Genomic DNA, 22,580 nt, shown 5'->3' with positions numbered 1-22,580 from the left:
CAGGAGTTTGGTGCCAGTATCTTACCCCATCATCCTACATCGGACACACCGGAAGCCTGAAGTGAGGTTGGAAAGCTTGCAAGTTCATCTGCCAATTTGCCAGATGATAGACCTTCACATCAACAGGGAGCGCCCCAGGAAGCCTGACCAATAAAATAAAATACAATACAATACATACTACAAATTTTGAGGAGTGGTTTTGCCTGTGGCTTACCTCAGAGCTGTCCAGCTGTCCTCTGTGGAGCACCCAGCTTCATCCACAAGATGACACCTCAACATTCTAATTTATTCGAGAACTCTGCTGTGTTCCAGCTCCATCCAGCATTCTATTCTATTCTGTTCCATTCTCAAGGGCAGATAATGTCTCCTTTTATGAATTCACTATTTTCTAGTCCAGCGTTCATCATGTTTTCCATGGCACAGTTTTCACAAAACTCCACACATTATGACCCATTAGCAGTAATGATACAACACTGTATATTAAAAAAAATAATTTTGTCTATTGCTTCGCATATATTTTAAATCATACATGCAACAAGTCACAACAAAAGTTTAAGCTGTTGCAAGTAACTCCACAAATGATCATTTTAACATTGTTAAGCTGTCTATGTTTGCAAATTCATATTCAAACGCTAATATGTTGCATCCCGTGTACTGTGGTAATTATAGCCACACCCAAATCTCACCTGCACCTGCGTTTGGGAATTAGGCAATTGATGGATTTAAGACCTTAAAACTGTTCTGAACTGAATTATTTGGTGGATAATAGTTTAGACAAATAATAATAAATCTTTCTACAAATTATTTTTTGTTTGGGTGGCACATTTCACTGCTCTGATTGGAAGAAAAGATTACACAATTTACATTTCACTGCTATGACTTTTTTCGACATGTCGGCTGTATATTTTGGCTGTGCTGTTGTCCCTCCCCAGACAATCTGCACTGCCCATCGAGGTGCACCGGATACTCTAATCCAGTGGTCCCCAACCTTTTTTGCACCACGGACCGGTTTCATGTAAGACAATATTTTCACGGACCGGCCTTCAAGGTGTGGCGGAAAAACACGACGAAATAAAGTGATACGATCGGCATGAAAACAAATATAAAATGCATAAATAAATACAACTCACAATAACGCTGAATCAGTGGCAGCCCTGAGCTTGTTTCTCTGCAACGAGACGGTCCCATCTGGGGGTAACGGGAGACGATGACACCCGAAGTCTGTTCCTGATGTCCAGTCTACTCCGTCATTTTGTTTTGATTGCCGTCACTGCAGAACATCCCGCTTCACAAAGAGGATGTTGTTCATGGAAGCAGGGTTTTCAGTGCTTTAGTGGCGATCTCAGGATATTCAGCCTTGATTTTAATCCAAAACACCAGCAGAGTTGTTGTCTCAAACATACCTCCAGCAGCTGATCTTCCTCTGTCGCCACATATACAGATGAGCGGGTTTGGCGCAGAATTACTCCTGATGTTTAATCAGACTCCTGGTGTTGTCTGTTAAATGAAGCTTTCATTTTCTTGGAAGTTGTAGCTCTTCTTCTGTCTCCTTAGTGGCCTTTCCCTCTTTGCAAAGAAGCTCTCCAACAGTTATTTACTCATTTTCGCTAGTTTGCGGGCTTCATTTTTGAGGTAACGTATCACGTGACCGAGACAAGCGTCTCGGTCAAGAGGCACAGGCGGATGAAATTGCGAGAGTATCCGGTCATTTTTCAAAATAAAACTTTTTTCAGACTCTGATAATCAATAAAACGGAAATAATATATTTATTCTTCCTGTGCGGCCCGGTGGTTGGGAACCACTGCTCTAAACTAAAGCTAACCTCAGTTACTATAACCAATGATATAATTATCAGTGAGGTTATGTAGGCCATACGATTAACATGCAGTAGATTTAGACTAAATCATCATGATGGGCCTTAATGTTGCCACCTGTCCCGTAAAATGCATTTATCAGCTGTTTTTGATTTATATTACATTCTGCTGTCCCCTTGGCCAGGACCATATATTTTTTCCTTTCTATAATTTCACTTGAGACTGAGAAAACACTCAGTACTTTTCATTTATTGAAGTCACAGGAGTATACAAAAATATAATTGACCATGTGGTTATTTCATAATAAGGTTATTTATTTCTCAAAATGACTTTGATTTATTTAATCAGCTATATCAGACAGATGGTAGTCCACCCAGTCCCTTTTACCTGTTGAAATCATTTTAAAACGGGCAATACAAACCGAAAAATGAGAAATCATTATAAATACAGTCTGGTTTCCAAATATAAACAAGATTATTAGACATACCAAGCACATATTATCAGAAACTAACATTATTCTTTTGCCTAGAATACAGTATGTAAATCCCATACTAATGGACACAGTTGTAATCAGCATAGACGCATACAAGCATACACTGTACATAAGAGGTTACAAGTAACACTTCTCAAAGCCATGTCTTTGACTTTACCACGCTCTCCTTCACATTTGTAGTTTTCCAACCAGGAGTCCAGGTGCCAGGTGCGTGTCCCTCTCAGAAGCTCTATAACCCAGCCTGGAACAACGGGGGCTTCTGTAGTGAGTTCATAATATCAATAAAGAAATGTCTTAAGTGATTGATTAGTTATCCGCTTTTCCGTATTCAAAGGAGTAGTTGTTGTCGTTAGCCGAAGCATCGAGCTCAGGATGTATCCAATTGATGCGTTGATTCGTTTTCTTCTTCAGCTGTGTCTTTATTGGATCACAAACCAACCACAACTGCATACCGCCACCTACTGTATGGGAGGGTGTATGTGGTGATATGCTTTATAGCACCGTGTCATCACACTTCTTGGTTTTAATTTGACTGCCATGGAAGGAATCGAGACACACAGAGGATGGACACGACATCATGATCTTTAGTGCAATCCATTACTTTTCAAAACTGGAAATATGCCCTCAGGAGAGTGAAGATCTCCACAGGGTGTGTTTGTAACGATCGCTGCTATTGTGCGATTGAAGGAATGCAACCAGTACTTTGATGCAATGTTATACACATAGAGGCAGTATTAAACAGGTAACAAAAGGTGTTTTGAGGAAAAGTCAGTCACACAGCATCTTTTTGTTTTAGTGCTCAATAGCATCTCAAAATTCCCAAAGCTCTTCACAGGTCACAAATGTGCTCCTTTAAATTAAATAACAGCAGCTTGTAGAGCATGACATAGGCCCCTCCTTCTCTGACGACATATGGGATAACATTCACAAGTAGGCCCACTCGTCTTTTATATGTGCCCGTCACTATTGAATTCAATTTATAATAGTTTATAGACGCCATATTTTTAAAGAGATGTATCTGAAATGTATTGGCTGTGTCCCAGCTGAGAAAAAAATCTGCCGAGATGTATTTCAAACACTCTCTTGCTCTGGCTTTTGCCACCCTTAGCTAGTCGTGCAGTTTAGCTGAGATGTAAATAAACTGTCGCAACATGTTCCTGCACTTTTGCACCTGCTCTTTTGAAGCAGATGTGGGGTTTTTTTTTTCCATGATGAGCTGGCTCTCAAAGATCCAGACTGGTCCACCGGTTTCATGCGTTTATACAAGCTGAATGCTTATGAACCACATTGCAAAAGGTTTTGTAGATCTGACCTTGAGTGTCTTTAGTTGAAGTCGGATTAAAGTGTTTCGTAGCAGTGTTTCGTAGCAGGCTGATAGTGGTTCAGGACCTATTCACGCTCTCTGCCCCAGTTTCAAATCCCTCCATCTTTTACAGATTGGTCAATACATTTTCCCTGTTGTGCCGTGCCCCTACTCATGCCAGGTTGTAGTCACAAGTCGGCTTGTTTTGTCATTTTTCCTCACAGGGCTGGTATCTTCCTAGTTTATTGGAATCTCAGTTGTCCTGTGTCTTGTGTTGAAAAATGCAGTTTCTCTTTTTCTGTTTTTAATCTGGCTTTTTCACTGTGGTTAGCATTTCATTATGACACTATTAGGTAATGCATGTAAACGCAATGCCTATATGTGCACATTTTGTGTATCTGACTTACTGTTGTGTCGCACAGATTAAATCTTCATCTCAATTATTAAATGGAGTTGTAACATATGTCATTTCTATTTGTTTTTCTCAATTTTTCTTCATATTGCGGCTTTTGTACTGACAGACTCCCAGGGAGAGCTGCACATCATGCTATTGTAATGCTGAATGTCCCTTTGTCCATGCAGTTGGCTGTTCCTCGCAGGAGAAAGGCCAAATCTCAGTGGGAACCCCCTTTATGTTCAGTTCATTGTTCCTTTTGTGATACCATAGTGTTGTGACACTGTAGACACTGTGATGGGCAAATAGCATGTAAATATGTTGCATTTAATCTGATATTGTTCTTAACATTTTGACTCTTACCACTTGACCAGGTTGTAAATATATGAGAATTGTATATCTTAAAATATAATCTCCCAATTTGGACCATGAACACTAGTAGGTAAGGTGTAATCTCAGCCTAAGAGCTTCACAGACCACCAGCTCCCGGGTCTGGAACTTACGGAAACATATCACAGAAGACCTGGGCCTTTCTCTGGGGCCTGGTCGAGTGGCCAGGGCACAGTGACAGCGGTCAAGCTCCTGGCTGATGTGAGAGTTTGTTCGCCCAAGTCCACAATCAGGAGCTGTGAGAAGAATGTAGCGGGGCAAGAACGCCTCAATGTACTCTGGAAGGCTTTTGATGCGTTAATTGTTTCTGCAACTCTTCCCTTCCAGGTCAGTGATTTTTAGCCCTTAGCTTAGCCTTGTCTTCGGTCAGCATAGCTAATGCTTTTTCAAGGGTTTGCGCGCTCTGGCGGGTCATGTCGGGGTGCGATTCCAGAGATGAGATTGATTGTTGATGGTCCATTATGGTGGTCTGAGTTTTGTTGCCTCAAGCTTTGAGATGTAAATGCTGCCTGCTGTTTCGTCCTTCTTTTGCTCTGCTTTCCTTAACTTGGAAGTCATTTTTCTGTGTTTTTTTCAGTTATAACAAGTTGTGCCCTCAGAGATGAATGAGGCAATTTAAATAAGATACACAACAGGATTGTGGGAGATTGGAAATATGCAACTTCTCCATGTTGGCATCAACCGGAAGTCCTGCTTTAGAATACGTTTCAATACAAAGCAGTGTGACATATCGCAGAAAGTAGTCCCAGATTATCATCTCTGCTTCCGTCCTGCAGCCTCATCTCCCCTGACAGCGCTGTGTTATACCTACAGGGAAACATTGTGAGTATCTCTCTGGCAGAGCTTGAGCTGTCTGCCTCATGTCACCTTTACTGTAGCTACAGACAAATGCAGAGAGGTTTTCACCTCCCTGGCATGCGTGTCTCCATGCCCTTATCCTGTGTGAGCTTGGCGCACACAGTGGCATCTCCCTGGCAGAGGTTAAGCTGTTTGTACCACATGGAGATACAGCTTCCCTCTTCCTCTGCAATACTGAACCTGCCCTATGCTAGGCTGGCACATGTTGGCCTCGTCTTGGCAGACCTTGTATGATAACTCCTGTCCACTGGGCTTGCTCTGCAAAAAGGTTGGAACAGGCTACACCAGCACATGTCTGTGTTGCTACCTCTCTGGCAGTCACGAGGTAGTTCAACCCCAAAATACGCTGTCAGGGGAAAATCTCCCTTTTACTCTGCAGTTGACCAGAACAATGATGATCAGCTTTGGAATGACTGTGGCGCATATTTTGAGGTTGGATCTTTAACAGCTAGGTGTAAAACAATGTTTTTGGAGCATGTTTTGTAAAATGATTTCACATCTCAAACTACTGATATGCATTTTTTTTTCTTTTGTCTAACATACTTTTGTGTGTGTCTGATTATTATGTTGAGCAGAACTGTAATCATCATATATTGGTATTATTATTTAGCTCACGCTTGTTCACACTGGGGGCAGATAGTAATATATTCATTCAGTTTTATGGCTCACGAGCCATGAAACCTGCTTGGCTGAGTTGGTCTGAGACTCGGTGACCCGGCTGGTGGGGGCTTTGGCCCTACAGCTCAGTGTAGTACAAATGGCATATTCTTGGCTGGGTATCAACAGCCTGTTCTGTCTTATGCTTGGGGGTGCCTCCATGGTTTGCCCTCTGTGTGCCAGGGCGCCCTCTGTTCCAAACAATGCCCTGCAGGTCGGCGGGTCTCTGCCAGTGATTCAGTGGTTTAGGACTGCTTTCGGATGTGTTTGGTTGCCCATCAGGGCCAGTGAGCAGAGAGCTTTTACCTTCAGCTCTTTTGTTTGCTTATTTTCTTTCCGTCTCAGTCTTCACGCTCAATGTGCTTTCCTCCTGTGCTTCTGGCCTCCTTTCTGCATCTTTGCTTTTCTTCTTTTCCTTTTCCTCTGTCCCTTCTCCTCTGTCTTCATCTCCGTTGATTTCTCTCTCCTTCTCATCCATTGTTCATCTGCTGCCCTGTTTATTCCCTCCCACTCTCTTCCCTGCTGTCATTTCTGTCTTTTGTGCTTTCTGATCTTCTTTTATCTGAGCTGTCTACATGGTGGGCTGACAGACACACATGGGGGCACACACACATACTGCATGTAGAAACACAGTTATTCATACACAAACACACAATCAAACTTTAGAAACTGGGCTCAGAGGAGATTCACAACTATAGTCACCCACACGCACATAAACACATACACAAACGCTGTCATCCTGTGTGGCTTCACCATGAAGAGGGAGGTTTTCGGGATGAGTCACTTTCTACAGTGTTTATTTCCCTCCCTCCGTTAAGAAACAACAGCCTTCAGAAGCTAAAACCATGGCAACAGCCTCTGCAGCCATTACTATGGGATCTCGGCCACGACATCACTTAAGGAGCCACACATAGGCAGACAGACACTTACAATGACAGGAATGAGACCATCGACACTAACGCATTATGGCAACTGTCTTTCGGCCCATAAAAATGGAATCATCTCTCAAACTCTCAGTTAGCTCATGGAGAGGGACTATGTCAGTTCTTGTCAGAGGGCTTGTGTGACATAGATTGTGTGTATTCACTATTGATGAAGCTCTGGATAAATCTAACAAGGGACTGGGCTTCAACAAAGAGGATGTGGTCCCCTCAGAGAAAACTTTAGGCAAAGAGATAAGATGATTTTGAGGGTGTTTTAGCCAGAACTGTTCCAGCGATTGATTTAATTTTGTCCCATGTGTCTCCTTATCTCTGTCTTTCTCACTCACACATATTCAAAAGTAGACTGTACACGTATGCACAGTTCAGTTTGGCCCGTTTCCTTGGGTGCACGATTTGAAGATGTTGTAAGCATAATCTCTTTCTATTTTTTGCTATTGATTATCGTTTTCTTTTCTTTTGACAGGACATACCTTCATTTATCTTCATTTGATTGTGCAGATGCTTTTTATCGAAAGCGAGGTACAACATACAACGGCGCTGAATATTTCTAGAGCTGAAATGATTTGTCGATTAACTAATAAGTCAATCCGCATAGAAGAGAGAAAAAAAACCCATCTTCAATGTTGCGCATGCCCTGCGAGATAAGAAAGACATATGCGTTATCAAACAGCAGCAAATCTAGAGAAAGAATACATGAAACAAATACAACAGTACCTCCTTCTTGTGGATTAATCGGTTTTCTTATTTAATAGTGTTATAGACGTTGGGAGGAGAGAAAGCTTGAAGCGGTTGCTTTTACATTTATTGGCTCTGTAACGCCTGCCTGAAGGTAATAGTTTGTATTCAGAGTAGAGAATGTGTGACGGGTCCTTCAGGATTCCTTGTGCATGTCTGACAACTCCCAAATAGAGTGTCGGGACGGATCGTCCTTCGTTCCTGTCACTTTCATTGCTGCTTTCACCACGCTGTTGATTTTGTGGTTTCAACCACACAGTGAGGGTGCTATACCTAGAAGCTGTACCATATCTAATGATGCTTTAGGGCACAGTACTATAGAATGTTAAGATGACCTCTGTATCACAGAGATGACTCTGGGATCTTTTGATGGGCATCTTATGCTATTTGCTGAAGTTCTATTGACCAAATGATTAAATGAGAAAAAAAACAGTTAATTAATCAATAATTGCAGTCCTAATAAATTAAGTTTCTTTGTCCGTCTGAAGTTCAATCAGAGATATAATCAAGGGATTAAAACCAGATGGCTAACCAGCCCACACTACCGCCTGAGCTAAGGCCACTCCATTATTTGAATACTGAAAACATGGCTGACACCATTTTAGTTTTTAGCACCTGTTCACTAACACTGGTTAGTGTTGAAATTATTTTTCTAATGCTCTGGGACCGTTGATTATCCAATAGGGAACATTTACTTATTTCTCCCAAAAGAAAGGGAAGTATTTGTATTTGTTTTGAGTCTGTGATGTCACGTTCGAATACATCTCCATTGAGAATCAATTGACATGGATGATTGGTAGAACATAAAGGTAATTATTCTGGTTCAAAGCACTTCATCACTCTTAAAACAACTTTCCTGGCTATAAAGCTCAAACGCTTCCCACTCAGACAAGCCCCAGTCTATATAACTCACTGACATTGCAGAAGAGTGACTTGATTATCTGCCTACATATGCACATATCAGTTGCAGATTTCAAGGGTCTTTTTCGCGTACTGTAATGTCTGTTTCCTTGTTGGAGAGTTGCAAATGAAGGAAGGTCTTCCACCTGATAATCATACTCTTTAAACAGTTCCACAGTGATTGAGTGAGTGCTAGATAATGACATTTAAATACTTAGTCACTTGACTTGATGTTCAATATATTATTATTATTATATTGACATTTTTAGATTCACACAGTATAAAATATAACTGAAGTGGAACAAGAGTTCCAGTGTGAGTTCCAGTGTTTATGCACAGTGTGTCAGTGTTTTAACAAGGTTATCTCTATATACTGTATATATACATTATGTTATACATAATGTATATATACATTATGTATAACATAATGTCCATATTTGACAATAAATAAATAACATTTGTCTATAGATACTGTCAAATGAGACCTGTCATTGAAACTCAATTTGACTTGAAATCTCTTTTCAAATTTGACTCATTACCAAAAAGGCGTCTTGTTTTTGTATGAGCTCATTTTGTCAATTTTCCACGGGTTTGAACGATAAGATGTGCGTGCTTTGCGATATAAGTGAGAGAGAAAAGGGAGGGAGAGAAAGCCGAGCGGGCGGGCGGGCGGGCAATAGAGATGTGATGGCGGTTCTCTAAAGTAAGGAGCCCGATGATTGCTCTCACTGGGTTCTGACCTCATGCATTGGTAAACAGGCGTAGCGTTGGTTCTCCTTAACACACAGACAAAGTAACACAAGTGCACTCACCCATACACAGTATTCCATTTTCACAAGGCACACACACACACACACACCGTGAGTCATTTGAATACACCTGCCTAATGTGTTTGCATCTCATTTCATGGAGGAACCATTTAGAAATTAGAGTCCTCTCACTGGTGGGTGAACCGGTCAACAAGGGGATGTGTTGACTTACACGTCTGACAGATGCATTCGCTGAGGTGCACCTTGACATTAGGTACAGGAACACCAATGCAGACACACACCTGCAAGTGTACGTGCAGGGATGGAGACAACACATACATATACACACACACACACACACACACACACACACTTTTGTCTATTTTCCTATTTCGGGGCAAAGTAATTTTCGAACCTATTCCAGCCAGAAAAACTCCACTCATAAAACTAATGACACCCCAGAGGTTTTTGGTGGACCAAAGGGTGATTACAAAGCATTACTCTATTAAACAACAGCTTAGTTTTTTTTTGTTTACTATTCAGGGTCTTGAGGCAACTCACAATACACTGCATTGGCCTGAATATAAACCCTTTTTTTGGATATTACACTTGGAAAAAGTGGGGTCATGTTACGAATGACTTGCCATAGCTGTCATTACACATTCAACACTCTCTCTGCTTGACTCTGTTTCTATCTGTGTGACATCCACTTCAAGTATTTCTCTTACCTGGTAAAGTGAAGTGGCAGTTTTGATGGGAAACAATAGTTGAATGTTACCCCACAGTTAATGGTGTTAAACATTTCCTCATGTTTACTTTGTTATTTAAAAGACCTACTTGTTATCTTTATTAAAGGCATTGCACACTCATGGTAAACCCCACATCCACATATGATTATAACTCTTCTAAAAAGTCTTCCTTATAACTTTGTTGCACCTGCCAGGGTGGGACAAACTACGCCATTATCGTTATATTTGACCAACCCAGAGGTCCAGCAAGGAAAGGGAGGGCGAGAGCTTCATTTTCAGAGTCTCTGGTACTACATTTATATTGAATATAATCATTACTTGTTATAACAAGGAAACTCTCTCACTGTGTACACTGAAGTTGACATAACGCCCAACTAAACAAATTAATTTAGTGTAATGATTATGCAGGGTGACTTGTGCAGGGTAGTGACAGAGAGTATGTGTCGATGAGATAATGAAAAAGACCTAGCTAATGGGCTGACAGATATGAGTTCCCATGCTCTGTCAGGTGTTGAGATAATTACAAGCTGGCAGGTGGAACTAAACACTGTCACATTCGCCCCACTGGAGTGTCCTTGAGCAAGACATTTATTTTCTACCAGCACCAGAGTCCCTGCTCTTTAGTTGGCCGTGTTCTCTGGCCTCCCTGTCATGAGCATAAAGCACAAACCATTTAAATATGTTGTTATTATTACAAAGGGCACATTTGAATTTCAACCCAGGTGAGTAACTTTAAGTGCAGCATCTCTCCAACTGTGAGTCGAGACCCAAAATGGATCCCGGGGATGGTTCATGTGACTACCGGTGTGTTTTAATGAGACTTGGTCCTTTGTTGAGGCGAGCGTAAACAATTTGCTTACCACACTGAGAACATAGCAGAAAGCCTTTCTTTAGAGAACTACCCAGCTCAAAGGCTGTTGAGTTCTGGAACATTTTATACAAGCAATATTCCCTTTTGCTCCATAGTGTTCATTAGAAAAGGACCTCAACCAGCAGTAGGCATGTTTTTTTTAGCAGTTGGTATTTTACAAGCCTGACTTGTAATTAGTTGGAAGTGTCCACATTTTCATTGAGGAAGAGGGGGGGGCAATGACTGAGGTAATGAGGGGGCCGTGCTGTGCAATTAAGTGCTGCTTTGTGTCTTGCTCGTGCTCGACTGAAACATAATGAACTGTTCTCTAATTTTCAGAAAGTGTCCAATTATTTTAGCTTTTAACATAACACCATAAAATGCGCCACAGTTGGGTAGTGATTGGTGTTTTTATACGTCATGATGATATGCAGGGGACATTTTACAGTTGCATACTTGTGTATGCAGCTCATTTCTCTCTTCAGGAAATATGCTAGAATTATGTATTTGATATCAAAGTTCGCCCTAAACTCAAAGCTCTCCTTATGAGCTCTCCTTATGAGCTCCTTCCTGCTCCCACGTATTCCTTTGCCACTTGAGTCATGCCCAGTACCTAGCCTGTGCAGTCGGATCTTTTAAAATGCTAAAAGATGTCAGGGCAGCAAAAACTGACTCTTCGTAGCCTAGAGAAACTTTTTAACATTGCATAGATTGATACCACAGGGTCAGCCTTGAGCACGCTGGCTCCCTTGTCACCTCCTCCCACCAAGCAGCAGCATTTATCTCTTGGACAGCCGCTAAGCGTTGAGTCGTTTTTAATGATTTTTCCACTATCTGATACGCCATAAGAAGATGGGGCTACTTTTGAACCAAAGTCATAAAGCTCAAAGAAAGAGTCAATTAAAAAAGCGTTATCTTTAGAATGACAAAGAACCCTGATAGGTAATATGCACACTTTTTGGATTAGCAAATATTTTTTCTTGATTATCCACAATTTGTGTAATGTGACTTTGTTAATTTACAGCCCACTAAGTCTTTAATCTATACCTGATTATATACAACAATTAGAGGTATGATTCATCTTTAAAAACCCTTGGACTCGTATAGTAATTAATAGTTCCCTTCAGCGATCTGGCCATTATTATGTGCATATAACCCATTACTGTGTATACTGCCCAACCCCAATCCTACACGTACTTTAAATTTAGTATGACATGGCAACTTAGCAGACTTGTACAAATAACTGCTGTCATCTAGTATTCAGGAAAAATTAAGTTTGATATGTGCACTTTTAGCATCTAGAAACCTTTACCATATTAATAGAACACAGAGTTGCAGGGGAACCGTAAGCAATGATTATCCACATGGTGATTTTATTTGCGGAAATTCAATCTGTGATTTTCTGGGGTGTGTGTGTGTGTTTGGGTAACTTCCCAACAAAGGACAATGGGGGAACCAAAAAATTAAAAAAAACGAATTAAATTGTGCGTAAAAGTTCTGCTTTCGAAGGTTTACTTCTGTAAAATTACAGAAGTATTATGAGTGAAATTTCACTAATTATCAAAAGTAAAAATACAGTACACTCTGGCAGTGGGACGTTATTATATACTGTATCAACTACTTGATTAAATGTACTTAGGAGTTTACAATACCATACATTAACATTTGTGTTGGAGGTGTTCAACCATATATCATATTAATCATTAGATTAAAATAACCACCAGATTTTAAAAATGGTAAGTGAACAAATTGATGACATTGTGAGTACTACCACTTGCTTATACAGACAGCTTAGAGATTTGATTCAGTTCATATTTTTGTTTATTTTACAAGGATTAAATAACATGAAAAATGGAAGGCCCAGAATAACATGAGACCTGAGGACGGGAGACAAGAATCTATTATTAGAATAACCATGGTGGCACTAGGTCAGAAAGCCAGAAAAATAACATGATAACACCTCGCTTGACTTCAGTGGCTGCAATGGCTGAACCAAAGTCAATGATTTTGACTCTGAGGTGCTTTTGACTCGTCAACATGATGTTTTTTGCGGTTTGATATTAGTGTGAATGACACCGGCGGTCTTCAGAGACTCGAGCGCGGCGAGCAGCTGCAGAGGCAGAAGAAGAAATAGAGAAACGGCAGTTGAAAATCTACAGTTGTGGACGTGTTGGTGTTTTTCTCCTGCTTTCATTGATGAGCGTTAGATATGCCAGTCAACGCGTTAGCATTGCTCGTTGCTAGAAGGATCAGATACCTGTTGCGCGATGGGTCTGATTCCCTGAAGAGGGAGCCGGTTGCAGCGTCTCTCCCTGCACTCTCCCTCTCGAAGTCCTCAAAGAACTGAACAATATTTTCTGGTTCGAGACCACTGATCCTTCTCAGCATGGCCAGCTGGAGAGAAAACACAAGATGTCAGGCAAGTTGCTACAGCTGAGTGGCAGTTAAGGCTATTAGTAAATGGCATTTTTATGAAACTTGCTACCCAAGGACCCAGATGTTGTACCTCTCTGTTGGGCTCAAGTGAACCGGTGGCCTTCTTCTTGAAGATCTTAAAGACCACGACGTCTTTGGTGTCTACGTATTTGCAATCGGGGACTTTGCTGAAGCAGCCGGTGAACCTGAAGTGCTGTAGCTCGTACTTACTGAGCTTGCTGTGCAGCACGTCCCGGAGTTGTACCTCTGAGTCGCCAGGGCCTGGCCTTGGACGGAAAAATAGAGTAAGAACGTGTCAAGCGCCGGCATTCAGTCCACACAGCATGCACGGACATACAATTAAACTACCCAGGCCGTTCTCATTCACCGTTCATACTTAAAACTACGAAAAGTAACACACTTTAATTTGCATAAAATAATCAAATGGTATAATCCGGCTCACTGATCTCTCGTGTTGCTGGACATTCGTAGAAGTGCACACAAAATGAAAACTAACTTTTTGTATGATACGTTGTATTATCATATACAGTGTTACTGTTTACTAGAGTAACAATCCAGATCATTTAAATGAGGATTATTCAAAAGCATTAAATGGATGACAAAACTCTCCGACCATGCAAAGTACATTACTAATACTTAAGTATTTTATTATACTTATTGTATTCGTATTACTTTGTTGCACTCATTGTATTTGTTTGTTTCTGCACTGTACTTTGGCTCTGGTTTATGCTCGCTTGTTTAAAAAAGGAGATGTACTTACGACTTCTGGTGACTAGTAGTTCTCTTGAATACCTATGAATAACCTTATTGTAAGTCGCTTTGGATAAAAGCGTCTGCTAAATGACTGTAATGTAATGTAAAGTACTTACACACTTCACCACTGCCCATCTAGAAGCAAAATCAATGGAATTAGACTGTAAAGAAAAGTCACTCCCCACTCCCTTCTTTTAAAATACATTAACCAGCAAGAAATAATTTTTTAGTTGTTATGTTTATTAATAATGAATCACTCATCGAACTATACAGAAAATAATCTCTGTATTAGTGTGGGTATATTGATTATTAAACGTATGTCTTCAAAATAAATATCAAAATATTTTTATATTTTCATCTTCTCTTAAAAACAAACAAATGTAAACAGATAATAGCTCCTATTTGTCTGATACCTGATTAGAATATTGCTGGACCTCAAATTCAAAAGGATTGATGTGACACATTAACCCATTACTGTAAATATACAGAAGCGCTCCTTAAGGTTAAAGTCAGAATTAAGGTGAGGCAGATTTTTTTTTCATATAGTACTGCTAGTAAAGTCAAATGTGTAATTAGCTTAAAAAGACTACCTTTAACCTGTGACCTTGATGGGCGTTATTGTGGGGAGAGGCTTTAAGGTCAAAATTGTGTGACTCTCCAATTACCAGCCCCCTTCATCCACCATCACATCTGGCCTATCAGTGCAGGGGCAGACTATTGACAGTTCTGATTCAGAGAGAAGCATTTCTCACCCTCATACATCTGATGGGCCAGTGGGACCTCAGACCATGTCTTTGACCTATTTGATAGCCAGCACAGACAAAGTGTGACTGTTTTTAAAATGAAGCTGTGAAAGACAACACGGTGGAAGACATCCCTAAAGGCCTTCACACATATGTGCCGTGAAGACTAAACAACACAAAAATACAAAATACTCTATTCATACCGGGCAGTGATGTGAATTTGTGAACTTTGCAACACTATTTTTGTCAAAAGGTTTGATTGTATTTGGAGGACCAGCTACCAGGATGCTATTGACCAAGAGCAGCGTCTGGCAGTCGGTCTGAGGTACATTGTTATACAGCCCAAGCTACTCTAAGCTGTTTTATTGAGTTTCCTTTTAACCAGCTGCTCTGAGTGAATTTGAGTTCCCTCTTGTAAACACGATGTGTATATGTCTAGGGCTTTTATTGTGAAAGGTAAGAATAGAAGGATTGGATTTGGTATGCACTGCTTTGTCAAAGTTGATAGGAGTGGGCCAACAAAGTTCGCCCTCAATAGTGTACCTTTTGAATATCCCTTCCTCACAAAGCGATTGGTTGATGCCTATATTAGCGGAGCAAAAGCTCAGAAAAATCTTCCCCCAATTTTTTTTTTTAGAAATGCACAAAAAAAAGAACCTTGTGTAAAGGCTTGAAGACATAGTGACACGTTTGTTTAAACGAAACAGATTGAAATGAAGCAAAGCAAGGCGAAAAAATAAAACAAGAGGGAATTAAAGGCAGTGACCTTTCAGAGAATTTCATATACAACATGTCCTCAGCCTCTGTCCCTCCCTCCTCCCACTGCTGAGTTTTCCTCTTGCTTTTTTGAATGCTGAAATAAAACCAGAGTCAGAGTGGAAGACAGACCTTGGCTTATTGTCTCCATCTTTTTCTCTCTCACTGTCTTTCTATTGCTTTCTCTCTCCGTCTCTGCTTTTCCTTTCTCACTCGGGTTTATGACAGGTCCCCACAGTGGCCTTCAGTCATGACTTACGGTTAAAAGGCAATTACCCAGTTAGACTGGAGGAGTCTGAATCAATACATGTGCAAACACACACGCATGGACTGACTTTATAGATCTCCTGGGAACACAAGAATATTATTAAACAGTTACTTTTTGCTGGGCTTTTTGGATTATTGCTAAGAAATAATCACTGTGAGTGTATGTGCATGTTTGTGTGGGGAGAACATTTTCAATGGCTTCAATGGAGTTGACGCGTCTGAATTGTGATTGGCGGTTCTTTCCGTCATTTGTTTTCTTTCCTGCAGAGAGAGAGACAGACAGTGGGGCAGAGAGGCAGAGGGAAAAGTTTGAACAGTATTTCCCCTCTAAACGAAAACGCCAGGATGCTTCCTGTGGTTCTCTTCCACTTTGGATACGCTGTTTGTGTGTGTGTGTGTGTGTGTGTGTGTGTTGTCACGTTTGCTGCCTGTGGTTTTCCTTTTTTGTTTAATATCTGTGGGATATCCTTAGCGAATGTGCCACTGCGAAATTACAGAATTCTCAGAAAAACGTGTCAACTGCTCTGGAAAAAGCACCCAAATCAGTTTTTCTATTTATACTGGTTTTAATTGTATATGAGATTTTGGTTTATATAAACAACTGTGACTGTAGTAGTAGTAATAGTAGTTGTCGTAGTAGTACTCAGATTACTCAGTGGACAATGATTGCCCATATAACTGTAAACTATATTAAATGCATAGCTTTTGTTGGTGTGATCTTGGTTTTCATGATTTGGATAGATTGAAAGAATGCAGTGATAGGACCAATCCTAGCAGCATCAGAGGATACTTAATATTGCAGTTCCAGTGGTTATGAAGTTGCTGTTGATTTGGCTGGCTGGCTTCAGCGCTCTCTAATGTGGAAGCTGGGAGACAGAACTGCCACTACAGCCCAGTGCACATGTAGCCGTTTTACTGTAAAATATGGTTAGTAAATTTGATTAAAGAAATAGCCGTGTAATTTCTACAAAGCAGTAAAAATCAATGAGGCGGTCATTTCTGGCTTATATACTGTTGGGGACTAAATTTATCTGCTTGATTTGAGGTAGGGCCTGTCATTGTTTAAAGGCCCCCTTTACGTTCAACGAATGAGTGTCTTCCATTCCCATTATCCTTTGTGTGAATGATGGTACTGGTTTTTACATGGCGTTCCCAGTAACTTAAAACAGTCAACGGCGCAAAACAGAATGGATTCAGAATCGTTCCTGCCCATTAACCCATTTGACACATTCCGGTAATATTTAAACACTTCCAGAGCTGGGATTGCTGGCTCGTCAGCTCCTTCACACCCAGTCATGAAAATTCAGTATTACATTTTGAACCTACACATACATCATTTAATCAGTCTTTGTGTTTATGAAGATGTACAGAAAAGGTTATCGAAATGGACTAGCGCAGCCCCAAGTGCAATGCTCAGCCAATTTACAGCAAATTTCCTCTTTGTAGTCCAGGTTTCATCTCTTCCTTTTTTATACTGAAATTGATTTGACATATAGTTTACTTTCTTTTATTCTAACATATTATTTAGAATTCAGTTGCCAGTTGCTGATAAAAACTGATCTTGATAAAAAACATAATTTTCTGTCCATAACACCCCCACCACACACACACACACAAAAATATGTATATATATATATATATAGCAATACACATGCTTGCGCACAGACAAAAGCTACATCCCCTCCCCCCTTTATTCCAGATTAAATAGGGATTATTATGATGTGCAGGAACCATAGCAATCCAGATTGGGGCCGTTCAGGTCAATCTGTAGAAACACCAGATTTGCTTCACTGCTAAAAACTCCATCTACAAGTCCTACTGGCATGTTTGTGTAGCACTCTGATTTGTTCCCTTTCAGCACGGTTCCCTGTCTGCACACGGCTAACACGCCATTTGTGTGTAGTTCTACAATACCTCTAGATCCAAATATTTTGCATAATATCTTTATCATGACAGTAACTGTATTTGTATGCACTGGTCAAGGGGTTTATTTGCAATCTCATTCACAAATTACAATAATTCGAAGCTTTTCAGACAATGGATTATATAAAACATGGCATAGGTTTGTTTTGTGCCTGAGAACATAAAAAGCAAAAGAATGAAGCCAAGTTGTGTAGTTGCCATAAGGCTTTCCATTCTAGAGTAATACATTTGGAGAAGGCTTGTATAGCTAATGTTTGGCATGACAAGCTCACATGGCTAATGAAAGTGGTTAGATAAAAGACAGACACACAGATCAGTTACTGAACAGTTGACGGGTGCTGCACTCACCATGGCACCCTAAAATATACAACATACACATCCCCTAACAAACTGTCCATCTTACCCATGAAATGTTAAACAATGGTACGTGGAGATTGGCAAATGATGAAGACAAAGACAAAGAGCTACCACAGTCAGCACACACTGCACACCTCCTTAACAGTAATATGAGGCAGATTTGATCATATTTGGATGTCAGGCTCTCCAGCTTTCTGTTTACGACTGTCTGGTGTCATCATCTGCCCACACAGTCTGAAAACTGGTCATTATGATGGTGTGAAAGTCATGTGTATTCTATTTAAACTTTATTTATACACACTACAGCACGGCTGAGCATGTCTGTTTACAGTTTCACTGAAATGTATGACATTAAATAAGCACACATAATCACAAACAGACTAACAAATCAACAAAAACAGAGTAGAGTTCAGAGCTAAAGGCTGTTTTGGAAGTTATTAGTTTTAAATAACCGAGAGGTGTAAATGTTTTGGTTTTTGGGTGACGCTGTACATTTATTATAGACCTCTCTCAACACAGACGTTCCTAGAATTAGTTATGGGACGGGGTACCAGAGGCATCAGTCCAGCTTTGGAGCAACATGAACATGTACCATCATATTCTAAAGCAGTCAAAGATTAAATGTGTTATGGCCAGTGTGTGGGTTGTCTTTAGATCTGAACAGCATGACTTTTTAATTTTCTGTTTATAAATTAGATTCATCAAAGCATCTTACAGGATGCATCAACATAGGGTTATTACAGAACGTACAGAAGGCCCAGAATGGAGCCTTGTGGCACACCATCAGTACCCAGCAGACATCCAGATATTTACAAGCGTCCCTTTCAAAGCTGACCGATATACATTTTAATTGAAGTAAACAATACATATGAAATTATATGCACATAATTACTCAGTGCCTAAAGAAGGGTAACAGCAAAGGCACCATGCCTGTATACACTCTTCTCCTCTGATTTGTTCATGCCATGTATTTGTGGTATTGCCTCTTCAGCTCCACTGGGTATAAGGCTTAGCTCTTGGTAACAACATGATTACTGGAGTGTAACTATACCTCTAAAGCCACAGACGTGGTTTACATGTCCACAATCTGAAATAAGAAGTGAAGTGAAATGGAGGAATAGTTGACATGACGAGTGAAAACTGAAAAACAAACAATGGTAAGTAGAACGCAGAGCTGCCACTAGCCTAGCACCAAACACAGCTGCTGTGGCATGCATGTATATGTAAGTATGTTTGGAGAGATTCACTAGCAAATGTTTGAATATTTTCATTGTGTCAGATCTAGTTCTTGCCATGAATGAGACTTGCTAAATTAGGCGGGGCTAAACGGTATAATGTGTTCATCTGTGATAAGGCTTGTCTATTTTTTTAAAAGGAATTTGACATAAACATAACAATGGAATAGGCAGCCAAGTCGTGGATTTGAAATGCTTTTCATCTGGGACTACGCATTGGTAGAAAGTGAATACAAGACTTCAATTGACACTGATAAAGCAGAATTCTGGATTACATGCACTATCATTTACACTGAGGGATATATAAGGATTAGTCTAATTCTATGTTGTAGAGATCTACCCAACTGGGGATTTGTCCATCAAGCCTTAGAAACCCAAATGCATTGCAGACTAAAGTACTGTTTGTGAATGAGGTGTTAATAACATGTGGCATTGACACAGATGTAGGCGTCTTAAGTTCTGTACATACAGTTTGATTTCTGAATTATGTGGCTTAATGGCTTCAAAAACATTGTGGCTTTTGTTGTATTTAATTTTCAATTTTGCAGTTCTGTCGCGGCATTAAAAGGAAAACATGAGCATTAATAACATCATTAAGAAGATAATAAAGACCTTTTTTTATCAATTCCAAAAGACTAGGAGTAGCTTTTGTGATGATGACTATACTGCATTCAACAACAGAGGCAGGAAGGTATATATATATATATATATATATATATATATACAGTTAGACATACACTGACATTTTTAAAAACCTGTTTCTTGACTTTTATTACTGAGAGTAAGCATATGTTCCTGGTGCCCTCTATTATTTTTATAGCAGACCAACTTTTCCAACTCTCCATTTTTTCAGGAAAGAAAATTAGGGGACATGGAAAAGCATGTGAGTGTGTTTGGACATATTAAACATAATTCAATCAGTCAATTTGAGTTGTGATTAATTACTTTCGGATGGTATACTAGCAACTTCTACTCTATGAATTTAGGTGAAGTGTGCCACAGTGGCCTGAACAAAGTGTGTTATGAATCTGACATTTAGTACGTTATTTAATTATATTAAATCCAATGTTACAAGATACATCTATATCTATCTGACAGCTGGAATTACTGTAGTTTGCAAATGCTAAAGGTCAACTGGAACTTTTAATTACCAGGGAGCACAAAATATTCCATATTGACGTTTTACTATCTGGAAGAACGTGCGTTGAATATTGGCGACCACACTCAGCAGCTAACCCAGGTTTACATGTGAAGTATATAGATGCGCCCTATGGTTGTTCGGACCACACCACTGACAGACAGACAGTCCGTCAGTCAGTGAGTCAAACAGTCACTTGAACTTTTGGTCTGTAAGTCAAACAGTTTGGTTGTTTGCCAGCCAAACAGTCACTCATTCATTCATGCATGCAGTCAGACTGTCTGTCAGAAAGCCTTCTGCCTAACAGCCAGTGAATGGAGAGCCTCACACTGGCCGCCTAGTGTGAATGCTCTACGAACAGAGTAATGGGATTAGAGGATGCTGTGAGATATTTCAATCGGTTAGCACCCTGCAGCCAGATGGGAAACATGTTATGAATATGAAACGCTGCTTAAGGGCTGCTGGATTGACTGGCTTTACATGGGAACGTAACATCTTTTGACCATTTGTGCCCCACCACCCAATTTAACCCAACAATTAGCCCAGAACCTACTGCTTCTACAGGTGTCTGTTTTATCAACGCAGAAAAGACTACAACAATTGTTAGTATTAGACAAATATGACTCGACAATTCACAGTTTAAATGGGATAAAATCCAAACACATTTAAAGGTGATATTTTTTTTAATTGTTAATATTTTTGTCTTGAGGGCCACTGATTTATGTGAACTATTATTTTTTTCTTTTGAACATTAAATCTGCCAACACACGGTGATCATTTCTGTGTAGGCCCTCGGTTTGTGTCAGTGTCAATCAGACCTACAGCAGTAGTCCCCAGAGAGCAGGAGACAAAGAGAGAGAGCAAAACGAGGACGTTTCCAGAAGAGAGAGACCAAAGAGAGAAGAAGAGACAGTACATTTCCTATTCATGTCTTGCTTTCCTTGGTGGGTGTCTTGTCTTCTCAGAGGTCTGCCCCAGGGAGCAAAAGTCACGCTCTGATGTCAAAGGTTCAAACAGGCATCAAGATTATTGAAAGCGAAGTTATTTGTGACCAGAAGGGAAGGTGGCTGTGGCAGCAGCTGACTTTGTCTCCATTGCAATTTTGTGTAGGCTGTATGTCAGGATCGCAAGAAGTCGCGCCACCCGAGCGAGAGAAAGAAGAGAGAAGCAGACAACAAAGTAAAAAGTTATTTGGCATCATCTTAGTCTCCATATAGTGGAAAGTAACCACACTTCATTCACAATTCAGAGCTACTTTGCTCTTATATTATTATGCAAATGGTCAATTTGTTACAACCTTAATAGGATTCTTTATTTGATTTATTTCCATGCCAAAAATTAGCCAATGTTGGGCTTCAACACGCACCATGACCTTTGAAAATAAATTAATTTAGGTCAAGATGGTCTATTTTTCTCCATATTGCAATACTTTATAACTGAATAATGTCATTTATATTTATTATTACAATCGGGACATAATCACACAACATTTTTCAGAAAATGTAGATGTTGGTAATAACTCCATAACGGGGTGTTAGGATATGTCGTCATGGGTGCTTCAGTCACCACACAAACCTGAGATGAACTCCTGTATTAGCAGATTACCTTGAAAAATGTAACATTATGGTTGAATTATGGTCAAATGGACGGACCCGTTTTATTGTTTTCATGCTGATGAATTTACAGAGGACTCAACACGAGCTCTGTGACCTGCTCTGTAGTTTTAACATAAAAGCTGTTTCACTCTTCTGGTCCAGTCCTTGACCTAAAACTAGCACAGAGACAAAACACAGATTATATAGAGTTTACTGAACTGGTGAGTGTAATTAGAAAGATTGATGAGTAAACGGCTCTATTAAAAGGCTTTTGATTACTGCGATTACATTTAATTTGAGCCAAAAAACAAACCCTGTATCACACCCAGGAACATAAACATTGTTCTTTTGAATTATTGCCTCAGCCATTCAGCTCGAGAGTTCACTAACTTTTAGAAAGAAAATGGTATTATGTGTGTGTAGCATGCGTATGTATTCTCCTTTCACATTAGTTTGTGAATGCGGAAATTGTTCATTTAAATAATTTGAATACAGTATTATTATCAGACCCTTATGAATATTCAATGTGGCACAGCTCTCC

The 22,580-nt window shown here is 40.0% G+C and overlaps 1 protein-coding gene across 3 annotated transcripts in view; it reads left to right on the top strand.

Moving 5' to 3' along the window:
- Window positions 1–22,580, top strand: part of grid2 (glutamate receptor, ionotropic, delta 2) — a 438,522-nt gene that overhangs the window by 103,381 nt on the left and 312,561 nt on the right. The window lies entirely within an intron of this gene.

Source organism: Anarrhichthys ocellatus, unplaced genomic scaffold (genome assembly GCF_004355925.1).
Source record: "Anarrhichthys ocellatus isolate YVR2014 unplaced genomic scaffold, GSC_Weel_1.0 scaffold17, whole genome shotgun sequence".
Lineage (NCBI taxonomy): Eukaryota > Metazoa > Chordata > Actinopteri > Perciformes > Anarhichadidae > Anarrhichthys > Anarrhichthys ocellatus.
This window is presented reverse-complemented; position numbering and strand designations above follow the sequence as displayed.